This window comes from Osmia bicornis, chromosome 3 (assembly GCF_907164935.1).
Source record: "Osmia bicornis bicornis chromosome 3, iOsmBic2.1, whole genome shotgun sequence".
In the NCBI taxonomy this organism is placed as follows: domain Eukaryota; kingdom Metazoa; phylum Arthropoda; class Insecta; order Hymenoptera; family Megachilidae; genus Osmia; species Osmia bicornis.
The window spans coordinates 7,311,296-7,323,774 of record NC_060218.1 but is presented as its reverse complement, the minus strand read 5'-3'; the positions used below and the strand labels follow the sequence as shown (position 1 = coordinate 7,323,774).

General features: G+C 36.2%; 1 protein-coding gene across 5 annotated transcripts in view; it reads right to left on the bottom strand.

Moving 5' to 3' along the window:
- LOC114871995 (tensin-1-like) overlaps positions 1-12,479 on the bottom strand; it is a 180,885-nt gene that overhangs the window by 148,565 nt on the left and 19,841 nt on the right. The window lies entirely within an intron of this gene.

The following is a 12,479-nucleotide window of genomic DNA, read 5'->3' as shown; positions in this document are numbered from 1 at the left end:
GGCTTTCCAGCATGATCAAGAAGTTCAACGACCCGCGGGAATGCCAGGGCACCGGCAGACTGCCGTCTTAAACCGTGCTCGGAGATCGCATAGATGCGACTCTGCGTTCGTCGACGGTGTGTGCACGCGTGTACGTACACGAGCGGCTCCTTCGAAATGTGGGAGATCGGTTGAATATGTGTCGATGCACGCGGATACCCCTAAAGCGGCGAGGAAACACAAGCGGACGCCCCGCCGTGCGTACAGAAACGCACCGAACACGACAAAACTCTACGAGATTTCCTGCCTGCGTGAACAAATTCATGAAGAACCTTACTAAAGAACCGAGTATGTCCCTCGTCTACTGCAACAACGACATACCTTAATTAAAAAATCATAATTTTGAAGAAAATGAATCTGAATGTTTTAAAAGATCATAATTTTCCAAGAACCTTATATAAAATGGCAAATTTGTATAAATAACAAAATTATATTAACACTGCGAAAGGAAATTACAAAATTTATTTCAAATACTAAAAATCGACTTGGAGAGAATATTTTTAAAATTCTAGAATGCTTTATAATTACAAACGAGGAAATTAAATAATTTGTGTTTTTAATGACTGGTCAACTAAATGGTGACGTTACAGTACATATATCTAAATATTGAACTTCCAAATAGCCACATAACCATCGTCACTGATAAACCAACTGCTACCACACTGCCACCAAATAAACCTGAACATTGAAATGGATGATACGAATGCACAACAATCTAAAACTACTGGTAACGAAACGTTCATTTAGTGTCAACGATAAATTCTGATGCACATAGAATGCACACCTATAACCTTCATCATATTGTAAGCAATTATGTATCTGAATATTCAGGTCAAATATATAAATATTCTACTTGTACTTAATTAACTCGGTTAATTAAAAATCTTATTAAATAAATTGGAACGAATTAGTGTCGAACCACAGCTCCAATTAAAATCCTTATCGCAGTTCAGAAACTGTATAAAATATAATTAATTAAATATCTAATTACCTCTGTATCATCTTAACCAACTGAAAGAGGACAAACAAATTCTCTTACACAACATCGCTTCCAAGATTACCTAAATTTTCAACATCTTGAAGAAACGATGTATGAAGGGTGAATGCACCGAGAAGCGCCGAAAAAAAAGCTACTGGAACAGGCACGAGGAGCAACGTGAACAATGGTGCATAGGCAAAAACGGAGACGGTGGAGACTGGTAATGTGGAAGCGGCTCGAGTGGCGTCGAAACACACGTAGTAAGCCCATGAACACAGCGTGGAACTACGTAGGCAGAGTAATGAAGATACTGGAAGACTGGTAGAGAAGGTTCATGGAGGACCTCTGGAGGGAGAGAAAATTGGAAGAGAAGAGAAGGAGCAGACTTAACAGTGGGTGTGCGAAAGATGGCAATCTCGCCGCGACCATTGAACGCCGGCCCGGAGGTGTTTAATGAGAACAGCCAGCTTGGTACGAGGTGTGCTTGACCTATATCGCCGGTCACAGACTGCCACGTCAACGACAACGACTACCATGCCAAGGATGACGAACACGATGACTGTCTGCCACTGGGAAGCCCGACTACGAAACTGCACCGGTATTTCCACCGGTGCGGACCCGATTCCACCGACTTTCCACGATTCCTCAATGGTTTCCACGAACAATGGAAATTCGAATCCGTTCGTGAGCTGGTCAAACGGTCAGTCGATTTTTATTTCCACTGTTTCCAACGGAACGTCGCCGAACAGAGTAGAATTCCGTTCTCTGCGTTCTAATGTTTCCTTTATATCGAATACCGATGGTGGAAAAAGAGGAAGGCAAACTGATGGAAAAGAAGGACTTGAAGCTAATCAAAGTTTGGAAATCCTATGTATAGTGGAGTAGGAAGTTATGGAAATTAAACGATTGTGAATGAATTCTGTTCGATTGGTGGGCGAATAGAACATGACTTTCGATTTTTTGGCAAATATTTTTATAAGATTTCGCGAACTATGACTTTGATCATGAAATCTTAGAAAAACCAGGGCTGGCCCTGATATTTCGGGGATCAGAGGCCTCAAAGTACCTAAACTAAAATTTATAAAATTAACATTAAAGCTTGTATAACTAATTTAGATTTGCATTTACATCCATTAATATTCAAGTAAACATTACTCTTCTTGCATTCTTAAACACAAAATCCCCAATATGGGGGTCCTAGGCGGCAGCCTAGTCTCCCTTGGTTCCAGGGTCGGCCCTGATCGTGTGTAGTCGGCTGCAATTATTCGAGCCCGGTGCATCGTGTTTTATCACTCTGCGATAAAAAAAAAAGAATACGACGCATCAGAACATCAAATAAAATGAATTTCCAACTACAGAACTTTTCAAAGCCAGCACTGGTACATCGTTAAATAACCTATCACTGGTGCAATACACCGTGTCTGGTATTTTCGCGGCAATGAAAAAAGATGAACTTCGACACCGCTAATTCAGCGGGCAGACGATCAGGAAGTTGTCTTGCCAGAAGATCCCGTACGAGTTCAGGAAGTCATAAATCGAGCGTGTTACATGAAATCTCGTCTACGTTGGTCGGAGAGCAGCGCAGTAAAGAGCTTACTGCGCTGTAAACGCGTAATGCCATTAAAAGGATCGTATTCAGCGACCGGGTAGGTAGGAGGAGAATTTAACTTTTGATCCAGAGGGAACGGTTCTTTCCCTCGGCGAAAAGATGTCGAAGACGGGACAACGGAGATGAGAAAACCCGGATGAATTCGACACCGAGGAAAAGAGGTATAAAGGACGCGGAGAGGAAAGGATACGTGGATTCACGGCAATAAAAACGCTTACAAAGGATCCTTCTTCCGAGGAGAGTACAGGGAAACAGAGAGGCCAGGGAATGAAGAGGAACGCGATGGCTGGGGATAGACGAACGAGAAGGGCTACGGAGGGGAGGGAACTGGAAAATGACAGCTCCAGCAATTGCGTGTAATTGCAGCACGTCTTGCACAAAGGAGTTATAAGCCTCCCCCGGAAGTTTCCTACGCGACAGATTGTCCTTCGTCCTGATCCAAAGAGGAGAATCTCATCAGAGATGCACGTCGACTTGCCACTCTGGTGATTAGCCTGCATGCGAACGGCGTTTACGGAGCAGGGACGCTTGATGGCTTTCGAATTTAATGTAATGCTTCGCGTATGACGTACAAGGATATTTATGATTTATGGTAACGCATATCGAAATGTTCTGTGAAAAAAAAAAAAAAGAAACAGACTGAATTATTATTCCAATAATTCAGTTTCCTCATATTGGGATATGCAAAAATCTGCATCTTTCTGCATGAATAGTGTTACAAAGTATTTTGGCGAAATTTCTAATTTGTTTTGTTTTATTATGTTAGGTAATATTTTCTTTCAAAATCAATAGGCAGAAATTTTTGTTCGAATTTATAATAAATGATTTCCACATTCCACAGGAATCGTTCGAGCAAATATTGAAAACAAGCAAAAATTTCTGAAACCTGAAATTTTAATTACGAAATACATATCGATTGGACAGACATTTTAGGGAAGCCTTTTAAATGAATTTCTACGTTATTAGATTTCACTGGGAAGCATACAAACTATACTTTGGCGATACAATCTTAATTGAATAGAAATGGTAAATTGATGTAAATTGACATGCAAATATATTATAGTATCGTATAAAAAATTTCATTCTTCGTTTTCGATACTGTAAATACATTTCGATGTCAAAGGACATAGGAGCTTGAATAAATTTCTTTGCTGATCCGACCGAACAGGAATATTCGTATTCTCAGCGACGAACGGAAGGCAGAAAAGAAGAAAGTCGTTTTATGCTAATATACCGTGCCACCGTGGAATGTGTTTATTGGATTTTTCTTTCGATCGAATTGCATTCCGCCATACTACTGGACCATTGATTCGATTTTGAATACCAAGAACCAGATCAGATTCTTCACGGAGCCAATTTTACCCTATACAACGCGACTACGTTCAATTAATTCACAGCTGAAGGTATTCTTCGTTCTCGTAAGAAATTCGCTTTCAATGAGATGTCCGAATTATCTAGGCGAATCGATATCGAGGTGACATTTATAAAAGATATTCATCAAGTTTTCATATAGATAAATTTAATGAATCCTTTTATTAATAAACCCTTCACCTTTACTTATTGTTAATAGTAGCAGGTACACTCGCGATCAAATCAGGCTTCCTCGGCGAAAATGGTGACATAGGAGTTTCCGGGTTCTAGGGTTCGCCTTTTTTCGCGGAAAGCCACCCTTCCCCGAACTCCTGACCTTACCCTTAGGCGTTCCGGAGGGGAATAACACTGCAGGAGAGGAGGTCCTATATATATATTGGTTTGTGGTCCCCCACCACTTGCGCATAAACGTTTACGCGGGAAAATTTGAATTAAAATCGTACTAACTTTCATTATTACACTAACACTACTAATTAGCAATTATATTATTATTCTTTCAAATTACTTTTAGTATTAATATTTTCCCTAAGGAAGCCTGATTTCATCACGACTATTCTACTAAAAAGAATAAAAATACCATAAAATACACTAATATGTTAAAATCCTACGTATTTAATTATCCATAATTGAATTGATATTACAGAGTTGCATAAACGAACCCATTAATGAATCGCAAACTCGGTAGATCGTAGATCCACAGAATGCACAGTAACTGCATACTTTGGGAAAAATTTCAGAGCATCGTTTGACACTTGGTGAAAGCGACCACTGTAATTGGCAATTACAGCAGGTGGCTTTGACAGTCTACCCGCGGCACTCGAAATTTGTCCGGGTTAAAGGGACCGATGAAATTGTTCGTAGGATCGTTCTCACCTCGACAAATGAATTCCCGTTAATTTAGCCAGTCATTTTTTTCTCTGTTCTATGCCGGCGCTAAATGTTCTCTATTCAATTCGAATTCACCGATATAGATACGAATTAAACCCTTGCGTATTTTCAGTCGAAATTCTCATTTGGCACTGATTCCGAGTTTACGGCTATTATATCGTGTAATCGATGATAAAGCGAACGAAATATTGAAAACGATTTTCATTTCATCGCTGGTCAATAACGCGGAAACGTTTGAAGTAATATATCAGATTCGGTGAAATATTAAAAATGTTTCATCGAAATGAAATTCTATTAAATAAATGCAAATCTAAATATAAAACTTAACAACAATTTAAATTTATATTTATAACACATCAAGCTGTTTGCCTAAAAAACAATTGTGAGCAATTTCAGCCCCCTACCCCTTTTAAAAAAATATGGGAGTAATAACCCTTATCTTTATTATTTTTTTTTCTCGAAAACTATTTGAAATATTTGATTAAATCAAAGTGGAAATAATAGGTGCTCATTAGTTTTACTTCCTATATTTTTTCAAAAGCTTTAGTCGATGATTAAGGGTAGAAAATACGAAATATTATGTATCCATGATGGAGTCCCATTGGTCGCGAAAGGGTTAAACGACAATAATCGGGATATTACACGAGAGAGGAGGTTATTAAACGGCGGGAACATTGCTTTATTAATATCATCGCCGGACGATCCAGACAAAAAGAGAGTAACAACGAGCAGGGTAAACAAATATCTGCAATCTCGCGAATTTGGTAAATATCGCAACGATTCCAACGGTGGTCTTCGTGTTTTAGGTAGGCCGGTTCTCGCCCCCCCTGCTGCTTCTCGGTTCGCGAGAGTTTTTATATCGTTCAGGCATCATTTGAAATTTAGCAAACACAATTTTATTTCGTCCGTGCAAATATTGATCCGCGGAAGCCGGCCGATAATAATCGAGTTTCGTTTATTCGAATCGGATACCAATTCTGCCGGTTCGATCACTTCCGAGAAATACGAGAACGGTAAAAAGGAGGGAAAAACCAAACGGCCAGATTAAAGAGTAGGTAACCAGAGAAAGATGGATCGGGACTGACGATATGGAAACGATCAAATAATCGAACGTCAATTGTCCCTTGTCCGTTTTATTGGCCCTAAATTCCTGCTGATAAAATACCACAGTTTTGATCAAAAACTACCCCCATGTGTCGCACGATATATCCATCATACTGCGGGATAAAACTAGATTCGAACATATTTACCCTCCTGAACAAAATTATAAAACACTCTGAGAAATAATTTTTTTACGTATCTCGGGTCCAATCTGTTGACGATGAAATTTTTATTTCTTCAATAAACAATATCCATTTTAACAAATACAAAATTCAAAAGCAATTTTCCGGAACGGTTTATCGTTAATGGAATATTGATAATTGAATCAAAATTTGTTTGCATCTGTTGCGAACGTTTTTAATTAAAGTTTTAATGCTTCATTTACCAGCGGGACCCGTAAACAAATTTATTTTACGAATAATAATATTCTTTTGTTGGATAACTCATCCATAGCACAAAGGCAATTACGAAGTAATATTTCAACAGTCGAGGATAAAAAGGTTAATTAAAATTCAAACTTACAGCATTAAAATTGAGAAAATTGCATTTGTTAATTCTATTCTCGAATGTAGGCTAATACAGTAGGCTCTCGTTATATCGCCACGATAACGATTTGTTCTCTACAGGAATTTTCAAGAATACTAGTGTCACCCTTCCACCATCGTAATCTACGAAAATTATTCATTTTTCTCTCCCCTGTCCCCCTTCGAATAAGAAAGCTTGACAAACTTTCCCCTCCTACAGCGCCCATCGCGGCAATATAACGAGAGCCTACTGTATTATAATTTTATGTACTTTCGTAAAACAATTCATAGGATATCAAGCGAGCTGCTAATAAAATATTATACTCGTCGGGATGATTTTTTGCTTCTTATATCAATTAAAATATTCTGCAATTAAAGATAACAGTTTAAACGGTATTTCTACGGCAAATAGAAATTACAGACGCGTGGGTGGATATCGAAAAATCTTTTCGTCCGAGGTACACGGAAACGTTCAACATCCTTTTATTTCACCGGATATGATTCGTCGTGCGTGAATAATTAGAGTGCACTCAGAAATGACGCGTACGTTTCTGCGTTGCTTTACAACGAAAGATTTTTATGGCAGGAACCGCGTATCGTTTTCGCAGGAAACAGACAGGAAACCAGAGAATGGGAAAGGGGCAGAATACGCTTTATTATCTTCTGCAAAACACTAACCCACCCCTGCACGTTCGCCCGAACAAAAGGGACAAAGGACACAATCGAAATATTACGAAGACAGAGAAAAAAATTAGAGAATATCAGCGAGAGTACTGGATAAAATGGAGGGAATGATAGAGGAGAAATACTGTACATAACGTGGTGAATATAATCGACATTGTTTTCCAAATCGAACCAACATTAGTTGCTATCCCTTAAATACAATGCTTTGGTATTTAAGAGAATTCCTTTTTAAACGAATCTACTAAATTCAGAATCATAACCAGGATAACGAGGTAAATTCAACATTAATTTAAAAATTATTATTAAAGTGGCTGCGTATTATTCTGTTGTGTACTTAAAGGGAAATTAAAATTAAATTTGAACATTCCTTCATTCGGATCTGATACTAAATTAAAGTTTCAATTAAAGTTTGAGTGGATCTGTTCCAGTTTAATTGAAGTTCAATCCTTTCCGGTTTGTCACTGGACGATTGCTCTCTTTGCAATCTGTTCGTTTCCTTCATCGAATTTCATTCTTCTTTGAATGTTTTGTACCAACTCCTTGGTACGCCTTCCATTCAGATTTCATTTCATTTCTAAAATACCGTATTAAATTTCATTTTACGACTAGATTTTTCTATCTAACGCTAAAACGTTCAAATTCTCAGTCGCCTTTGATATTACTTTTTTAAAAAACAAAATTCAACTCCAAAATACATATTTTTTTAAATAGAAAACTTGATGCAACCGACCTATCCTGATTTCGTTAAAACTTTGCAGGCTTGTAAAAAAAATCAAAAATAAGGGACTTGTATTTTTTTATAGGTAGAGATTCAAGTTATTAAGGGATGAAATCACCCTCTGAAAATTGGAAACCCTCAGGCGATCTCAGAAACTGTTCAAGATAAAAAGATACTTTAACTATAGATTTTTTTGCAGATACAAAAATTTAGAACATGTAGAAAATTTTAGACCCAGCCATGTTACATAAACTTTCCCTTCCATTTTTATAAAAATTCATTTTTCAAAATTTTTCCCGGTATACTAATCTCTCAGGCTGCTCTCTGAATTTCGAACACGCACAATCGAAAGATTAACTAAATCAATACGGTTCAGCTGCATGTTCGAGTAAAACTTTTCATTGGGCTAACCCGTTCGCAACATACTGGACAAATGCAATTTGGTTATATTAAAAAGAAAGTTGCACGAGTTTTGATCCGTCTGTGATCGGAATTTTAAAAAGTCACTGTGCAACTAGGTTTTTTAACGCGTTTCATTAATTTCAAACTCGGCCATGGAGTTAGCCACAGATAATTTAGTGTACACAGGATTGTACACCTTCCTGTAGAACCTTCGTCAATTACTCTTTTTATTTGCATTAAAACCCGCTGACCTTGTCCAAGACTCGCCATTGCACGTCTTCTTTACCACGATGAATATAATGGTGTTCTGCTAGTAAGGAATCGACAATTGTCAAGCAGTAAGTGGAATTGTTCAATGATCCGCTTGGGGATAAAGAGAACCTGATGAACTTATTTCATGTATGTTAATTTGTGTTAATATAAATGATTTAAATAACCATATATTATTAAATGAATAATAATTTATTAATTTTAAAGAAGAATCAATGTTTATTTACATATATATTTAAATCATTTATATTAATATAAAGACAATAAATTATAAATATGATGCTTGTTTGATTTAAATAATTATTTTGCACTTGGATATTGAACCACTGAAATAGCGACAATTTAAATTAAATTTTAGATTCTTCATTTTTATTTTTTAAATGAATTAACTTTGTTGCATTTGTATTACAACTCGTAAAAAGTGTAAAGAACTTTGCATAGCAGTTTTACTGAGCAGTCTGAGAGCTTTATTAAAAATGTCCCTGTTTGAAAATGTCATCAAACTGACTAGGTGGTTCTATGGCAGAGGCCGAAAATTTAACGAGAAGCTCGACGTTTTCCACGTATTACCTTCTACCACAAATTTATGTGTTCTCCGTCAAAGAAATTTTCGGTGAACCGCCGGAGTTATTAATATTGACGAAAATCAGCTTTTACAAGTTCAAACTGTTCTCGAGGCTCAAAGGGAACTTAAAGAGTCGTCCTCTTTAAAAAGCGGGGGATACGAATCTGCGTCTTTCGTTGCGTATACTGCGATAAACTGAAAGGAAGTGTGCTCGAAAGAAATATGATTCGTTAACGAAACTCGAAAGTTGTTACATCTCTGAATGCTAACTACCAAAATATTAAGAAATATTAACTAGTTTACCCACTTTGGCTTGGAATTTTAATACGATGTAGTACATACTTTGAAAATGTACTCGATACATATTTAACTCGGTGCGGTTGTGGTGGAAATAAGTGTTAAATTGACTATGCAGAGTTATTGACAAATAACTTTCTTTAATTAAATTTTTAAAAGAAAATTATTTTGTACAGTAGGCTTTCGTTATATTACCATGTCCCTTTTCGAATGAGAGGTGGAAGCTTGATACATTTTCCCCTCCTATATATTACCGTCCACGGCAATATAACGAAAGTCTACTGTATTCTGTCACAGAGCACCATGTGAATAATTTAATTTTTCATATTCTTTTTCAGTTAAATATTAAAAATTATTACCAACCATTGAATTTCGTGCTTTATAAAAAAAGGAGGGCAATTTTATATTCAACAATTCCTTTCTACTATATAATAAAATTTCCTCACAATTATATAATTTAAAACCCTCTCTCATAAAATGCAGTATTTTTGCAGACACTGTTATTTTAATAAAATTTAATTTTGTTCAAATAAACTTCTAGCCATCTGAACAGAAAAGAACTTGAATGGAATGTTTACAATGAATTTACTTATTTATCTTCCAGTCCAATTTTACGCGCGAAATGAACGTGTACAATTTAGTGAAAGGAATTCTGCGTATACAGAAAGAGTTAACTACATTTTTCACTATCTTTGAAGGAAATTGAAATTTGCAAAATGAAAAGTCGGAAGGAAACGGTTGGTACTTCATTTTGCGTTACTCTCCACGATGAAAGCAAGGGTATATATAATATTGTAGTAAACGCAAACTGGCCGACAGTCTGGTTTGCACTCGTCTTTTTAAGCTTTCCTTGTTCTTTCCTGTTCTTTTGCTTCCCCCCGTTCCTTATTTGCACATCGTATTGTCCTGTAAACTGAGGAAGAAATATTAACGCTCGGTTGACACCAGTTGCGAACCTGCCGCGTTTAACAACCTAATGCTTGTTTTCTGACCAACCTTTTACAGATCGATTTTTTCAATTAACCGTGATTCAAGATACTATACGTTACGTACGTTAACGCTTAAAAGTTATAAATATAAAACACCTATAATTAAGTACTTTTAAAGTTATACTAACTCTTTCAAGACTTTTCCATTCTTTCTGGCATTTATTCGAGTATTCACGCAACATTGTGCTGGTGAAATAAACAAGAAATTTCCCTGTCCCTTTTATCAGTCTGATTTTTACACCATTTGCTTTTACCTTGCGCTTTAAAACCACCTAGAACCGCAAGTACCGCATATTTCCGCTCCATTAAACTCAAGGAACGAACGAAGAAAATCAAGATATTGGATTCCAGTGTGAAAAACAAGGGGACAATTTTCTGTTTGCACACAAGCATTTAAAGATTTTTCAAATATTTCTATTTTCAGAAAATGATAAATGATTGTGATATTCAGATTAATTAATTATGACACTATTTTCACTATGAATCCGATTTTCCTAAATTCCCATTATTTAAAATGATAACTATTTTTCTGTTTATTTTTCAAGATACTATTCCTATAAAATGAAAAAAGGTCAATCACACGAGTTTAATTTTTATCCTCTTTTTCTCGTATTTCTTACTCCTGTTTACTCATCAACAGCATTTATATCGGATATATGAAATAGAATACATATAGGAAGGAGCACCGCTTCGCTGATATCCGGTCAAGCGTAATTTTCGCTTCATTTAGCTTCCACGTATAAGATATGAACGCAAAAGGATGATGAGATAGATATACATACATAGAGCAAATAGCATAAGTATTCATACCATTTTAATTAATAACTGGGCGTGCATGATCCTTTTTTAAAACAAATATGCTGACTAAAAAGTACACGCTGCTCATTAACTAAGCTTTCATTTAATAAAAATTCATAAAAATTAAATGTAAAATATAAAAGCAGTAAGGGTACCTTTTTTGGCCAGTGATATATTATTATAATATCGAGCAAGAGTACCTAGGTTTCCCTATAAAAAATGATGTTACAGGAGAAGTTCTCGGAGAAAGCCTTTTTTCCTTGGAAATGGTAGATTACGTTAATTTTCATGAAGCGAAATCTTGAAAGCTACAAAATACGGAGTACCAACGAATAATTTTCATTATCGGATATGCAAGGCAAATATATTCCTCATCTCCACGCAAACGATCCTCCCTTGGCCATCTCGCGTGAAAAGCTACAATAGACGACAATTTAGCAAATAAAATGAACTCTCACCGTATTAAAGTGTTATGTAAATTCCTTTAAGACACTCTATTAAACATCGCACCCATTTACTTTGTTTCAAAGGGACTTCGAGCAGAAAACAAATTGAACAAATTGAACCCATGACAAAATTACAATTCCTTTCAATTTTATTGCAAATTCTATTTTTACGAGTATAAGAAATCACTTGCTAAATTCCTGGGCGAAATTTTAGATTTTATTTGACAGGCACCACGTATTGGATTTCAAGTATACCAGAATTTATCTAATGGAAATAATTTGAGAAGACGTTTCAAGATTAACGGCCACGTTTCTTGGAAATTAAATTCGAAAGTTTTTGTATAATAATAATACCACTGTTACTGTGATTTTTATCTGCAAACATTTTGCTGCGAGAAATTAGATTTTAAACAAATTCAAATATTTTCAAACGTCTTGAATATTCAAAGCTCGGATCCAAATTCTATTGATATTCAAATACACCGAATATTCAAATTTTCCTAACAGCTCTATTTCAAACAAGTTTGAAATTCAGTCCGTCAGAAAACAAAGCTTCGGACGAGAACAATGTTATTCTACGTTTTCGATTCATCTGTACACAAGAAACTATCTTCTGTTCGCTGTTGCATTTCCCATCCTGACACGTTCTATGTAACACATAGAAATGTCTCGTGAAACAACGTTTGAATAGGTTGCATCGGAAAGCTTATACGGACGTTGCTGATATCTTGAGCTTTCCTTTCGGATGAAAAGGAAAGAGAGAGAGAGTGAGAAAGGGTAGGAGGTAGAGCCGGTAACA